Below are 6,341 nucleotides of genomic sequence, written 5' to 3'. Positions count from 1 at the left end.
TAACAACACATCAATAGTTATATTATTCACCCAATTCATCTATATTCAGATAGTCCACCATCACACACAACACATATTACCAATCATAACAATGAAGTACATTCAGTCATGTTATCAAATTCATGCATATGAATGCAACTGACTCTATGCATGTGGTACCAAACATCATCAATGGGAATAACCCACCGACCGATCTTACATCATCCAGATGCGGCCCTGCCAGCACAGATTCCACACAATGGGAATCTTGCCCTTCACTGAATCCTCTCATCATTAGGATTCAACCCTCATCAAATGGTCATGAGTGCATACAAACATATATACAACATACTTTCATCATCATCATTCTATGAGTACCATCATCCTATACTCATTTCATCATCATCATCATCATTATTAAGTATGTTTATATGTATCAACATCATTCATCACAAATCAATCATCATCACCATCATTACAGAACATACATGTATTACACTAATCATCATCATCAAAGTAAGAATATACATGTATTCACATCTTCCAAAACAATTCAATCATCATTATACAATTCTCAACAATCATCACATAATCATGTTTTCAAACACATCTTATATTGTCACATCCCATCATATATGTCAACAATATATCATCCATTACACGAACAAAGTATTCACATCATACTCATATCATCACATGAAATATATCATGAGCTCCATTACACAATTAAACAAATCATCATGCAAATCATGTTTAAAACATAGCAGAATTTAGCAATGGGCTCAACAACTTAACACCCCCTCATTACTAATACCACAGTTGGCCCAAAAGCCCATCTCATAATTCTTTCCAAATAATTCCACAAAATACCGAATAATTCTAAATAATTATTTAATTTCCGATTAAATTAAAATTAGAAAATATGGGGTGTTACATAGCTCACTTTTGAATTGTTTGATTTTTGCTTGAGAGAGTATAGTGTGTGTTTAGAAAAACATTTTGAAAAAGGACTTTAACTTTGTAAATAAAGTGTAGCCTTTGAAATTGTTTTGAAAAGAGGTGTATGAAGCATTTTGCTTGAGCAAGCAATTAAGAGTAACATACCCTAAGTGTGGGTATTTCTTGTTCTTTTCCTTTCGTTTAAGGGAAAGAGACTACCCATAAAATTGATAGGTAGGGAGTCCTTTCATTGGATGTAAAGGGTCATTGAAAAGCCATCGAATAGTCATATGGACTATCCATACCATAAAGAGGGTAGGAAGTCCTATGCATTGGATGTGAATAGTCATAAAAGGCAACAAGTAAGGATACCTTACCATTCGAAGGGACTATCATCATTTAATCGAGGGACAAGATCATTTATATTGTAGGAAACATCAAAGGGACCATGCTCTTTAAATCGGAGGGACTATGATGATTTAAATCGGAGGCAACATTTGCTAAGGTATCCCTACACTTGAGGGACTTGACTATTATTCGTCGAAAGACAACATAAGAGAGGATTACCCTAAAGGTGAGCGTGTTAACAAAAGTGGTTGATTTATTTAATCCTGAAAATTAGGGTTATCTAGTTTGATTTTATCTTTCCATACAATCCTTTTATCATCTAACAGTTATATAGTGCGGAAAATAAAGCAGTTATAAGGCGCGAAAAGTAAAAGCTGAAAAGTAAAGTCCTACGCTATTACAAGGCTTCGGGGAGGGGGATACATAACCAAAAATGCGGGAGTTCGGAAATTAAAATGCGAGGAAATAAATCTACCTTATTACAAAATACCCTTAACGACCTATTGTAGCGGGGAAAATCTGATATCGAAGCCATGGGATTGACTCGAATCAATATTCCGTTTGAAATCGCCACCGCGCTTTATTTTTTCAAAGGAAAAGGGAAAAGAACGTAAAACCCAAAGTTTTGTTTTTAAAAAAAAACAAGAAAGAGAACTCAGGTTCGGGTGTTGATTATATGAGGGGAAGGTTTAAAGCACCCCTCATATCCGTGGTACTCCACGGAAACCTTTTTGAAAATCTGTGTCGTGTGTGCTTAAAAAGGGGTTTGTTTTATTTTTAAAATAAGCTCGGCAAAGCGTTAAGCTTTGGGCCTACATACCTCCTCGGTGCAATGGAGAAGTCAGAGCTAATGTAGTTCCGCTTTTGGGAAAAACGTTTTTAAAACGAATAAACACTTTTTTGTCGTTAGAGAGAAATACTCAGCCATTGATCTTGAGCATGAGAACAAACAAGTTCTTTGCATCGCAAATGAAAGAAGGGCGCCAACTCGGGTAAAATCAACGAGTATGCCACTAGCTCTCTCACGCGGAAAAGATCTCGTTATTATCAATCAATTTCAAAATCGTGGGGTATAACCACTCGTTTCGACAATTAACGGTGTCTAAACTTTTGAAGAAAAGCCACTAAGGGCGAAAGATATTTTTAAGAAAAAGGTTTTGAAAAGATTGCAAACATAAGAATATTTTGGAAAAAGGGAGAAGATTTTGAAAATTTAAGAATGAGAGGAGATGAAGAGGCTAACCTAATGCATAAAATAAAAGCTAAGGAAAGAAACGGTCTAACCAAATAAGAAGCCAACACTTGACATTAAGAGCCAAGGTAGTTTTCCCATCCTTTGGATTTATCAATACCAACACATTAACACTTGGGGATCCACATGAACTTATTGTCTTAGCACCATTTTTCATTAAGCACATTAAGATTCTGACGAAAATTGGGCAGAGTAACGGCTGTTTTCGGGTAAAATCCTTATATCAATGCCTTGGAATTAACCATCAAGGGCTTTCAAGGAAATACCTGCACACATAAACATACAACAGAACAATGCCAGACAGACAGAACAATCACATGATAGTAATAGAATGAGTCCAGAGGTACTAGGTCCATAAGTCCGAATCTCCAAAGTGCTAGGGATAGTAACCGATAGTCCAAAGAGAACCTTATGTATTTTTTTAGATTTTTGGTTGTTTATTAGTGTTTTAGCAAAAAATAAAGTATGGTCCAAGTGGACAAAAGGAAAAAATACGGAAGCATAAACATATGTCCAAGTGGACAAAGAGAAAATGGCGGAAATTAAATATGATGAAATGATAAAATAAAGCGATAAAGCGAGAAATATAAAGAGCGGTATAGTAAAGGTGCGGAAATTAAAGTTAGTTGTTAAATGTTAAAGATAACCATCTTGAAACTTGTCAAGTATGTTATCAAAGTTAGTAATGAAGATCGATGGTGAGTGAATGATGTACTCGGATTTAAATTCAATGGGGTTTATCAGAAGCTTGATAAAATCATAGCGACTACACGATAAAAACCTCCACAAGTCTTAAATCAACCGCACACAATTCTCTTCCATATTGGATCTTTTTATTCGGGACACGAAATATTGCGCTATGTTAAGCAGATCGCCAAGTGATTTATGTAGAAATCACCCTACAACGAGGCCGGTCAAAACTTTATGTGCTAATGCATGCGAGAAGAACGATATGTGGATCGCCTTCCGAAAGCAATACCGCACGAAAAGAAAATAAGTAACGATCTAGTCTTTACTAAGAATCCATAAGAATTCTCAAAGTATTAAGACTTTCATCGATCAAAAGAAAAAAAGGAGAAGGAGAAGATAAAATGCATAAAGATAATCAACTCACACTATCATTAATATCATTCATCTAATATTATGGATTTGGTTCTTTCAAACCTATCAACATCCTAGATCCAATGATATTAATGAAATGTAGGAAGAAGAATAAAATTCACAAAAGATAATCAACTCACACTATCATTAATATCATTCATCTAATATTATGGATTAGGTCATTTCAAACCTATCAACATCCTAGATCCAATGATATTAATGAAGTGGAGGAAGTAGGAAGCCAAAACAAGCATAAAAAAGGAAAAAAAACACATTCTGCCAGCAGGAAATCGATTTCCTGAGTGCAGAGTTCAAATTTTGAAAAAAAAATAAGGTGGAAATCGATTTCCTACAGAGGGAAATCGATTTCCTGCACGCAGCATTCAAAAAATCAGCATTAGGAGGCATAAAACTTGACTTAAGCAAACATACAAACACCTTATGATCACATATCCATTGGAGCACGAATTTTCCATCAAATCACCATCAAATAGCACCAATATAGCATCAAAGATGCATTGAACACAAGCAACAAAGATCTACATCTTAGAATTGAGAAATTTACCAATTCTTGAATTAAAGTGGTGAAGTAGCTTCAAGAACAAGCACAAAGTGTAGATCCTTCAAATATGGAGATGAACAACCAAAGAAAAGAGAGAAATGTAGGAGGCTTAGTTCAAAATTAGCAAGATTCAAGGTGAATCTCACTAATCTTATGAAAATGAACTTTGGGTGAGGGTTTTGGAAAGGGTGAGAAATGAATTTGCAAGCAATTTTTTGGCTCTCCAAGCTTGAGAAATGAATTTGCAAGAACTTTTTTGGCTATCAAAAGCTTGAGAAATGAGAGAGTAGAGGGCTCTATTTATAGAATTGGAGCAAGAGTAGTGGAAAATTGGTCTTTTTGTGTTTGGTGATTAACTTGTGTTTAATTGGTGATTAAAGTGGCAATTAAATGGTAAAAATGGTAAAATGAGGTTAAAGTGGGTTTAATGAATGAGTTAATTTTGATGAGGTGGAAAATTGATAAAATGATCAAATAAAAAGGTGCCAAAATGATGTCAAGCTTCCCTCCTTATATTTTTTGAATTTTGCGCACAGGAAATCGATTTCCCACAGGGGTAAATCGATTTCCCTATTGAAAATTTCAAAAATTCCCTTTCTTGCACTTTTTGATTTTTGCTCGATCTTTTTCCTACAAAACACAAACAAGGGAAACAAAATGCATATTTTTGTATTTTGGTTAGTATAAAACAAATTAAAGAAAATTAGGTGCTTGATAGTTCCCCTCAAAGACGAAGCGAACATAACACCGAAAAATGAAATCTCAAGATTGTGATCTTGATTAATGATTGAGATGCAAATGATGTATGATCTTAGGGTCAAAAATTAGGGTATGACAGATGCCCCTATTTAAGTTTCTTCTATCCGGAGATGTGAGGGTTAAAATCCTCAGCTCGACGTAATTGAAGAGACTTAAATATAAAACACACAATTTTTGAACCTAAGGTATAATGCGATGCTAATGGATGCATCAAGTATGATTATGGAATTGAGAGAAGTATAACACAATTGGGGAGAAAGGATTCCACTGGGGAAAAGGTATGTGTCATCCAGGAATAAAACTTGGATTTCACAGGAGAAAGAGACAGTCAACAGAAGCTTTCAAGAGTAAAACATGAAAGGAACTTCGAGAAGAGAATATCTAAGGCCTACATGAATGTGGCTACATCAAATGAATATCAAGGTAAAACATGATTGGACAACATCAAATGACAACCAAGGTAAAACGTAATTGGGCAACATCGAATGACAATCAAGGTAAAACATGATTGGATATCGTCAAAGGATAATCAAGGTAAAACATGATTGGATAATCATCAACGAACAATCAAGGTAAAACATGATTAGATAACCATCACAGGTCCATCAAGGTAAAACATGATTAGATAATCATCACAGGTCCATCAAGGTAAAACATGATTGGATGTCATTAAGGGATAATCAAGGTAAAACATGATTGGATAACATCAAATGACAATCAAGGTAAAACATGATTGAAAAATACCAAATGACAATCAAGGTAAAACATGATTAGATAACCAAGATAAAACATGGTAGAAAGCGATCAGGATAAAGCATGATTAGAGACAATCAAGATAAAACATGATTGAAGGGAAACAAGATAAAACATGGTGTAAGTGATCAGGATAAAGCATGATCAAAGACAATCAAGATAAAACATGATCGAAATCTTTCAGGAATGACACTAAAAGAAGAAAAGATACATCTAGGAACAACACTAGACAGACAAGACAAACAAGTATCTGTTTTGGATAGGTGCCAAGTAAGTTGGACTTTGATCTCAAGGTGAAGATGTTGATAGCAACAGGACCTTGGAAAATGCAAATGAGTATGAAATTTGTTTCAATGCATGATGTTGAATTTTTCTATGCATGATATATGATCAATGCAATGCAATTGTTTGTGACAACTGAGGGAGACTCTTTTGTGAGGCACGATAGGACCTCGATTCCTCAACACAGGAACTCTGCCAATTCTGCTTGGGAAGAAGATGCTTGGACATACTTCTATTACACTGGTAACTGTATCAAAACAATGATCCTTTGAGAAGGGCTGATAAAACTGCTTGGGGATTGCTGAAGAAGATTGCCCCTGAATCACTAATTGTTGCAAGTTAACTGATCATGGCTTCAGTTCTTGA

The sequence above is a fragment of the Vicia villosa genome, linkage group LG3, assembly GCF_029867415.1.
Source record: "Vicia villosa cultivar HV-30 ecotype Madison, WI linkage group LG3, Vvil1.0, whole genome shotgun sequence".
Taxonomy (NCBI): Eukaryota; Viridiplantae; Streptophyta; class Magnoliopsida; order Fabales; family Fabaceae; genus Vicia; species Vicia villosa.
Note: the sequence above shows the minus strand (reverse complement) of the source record.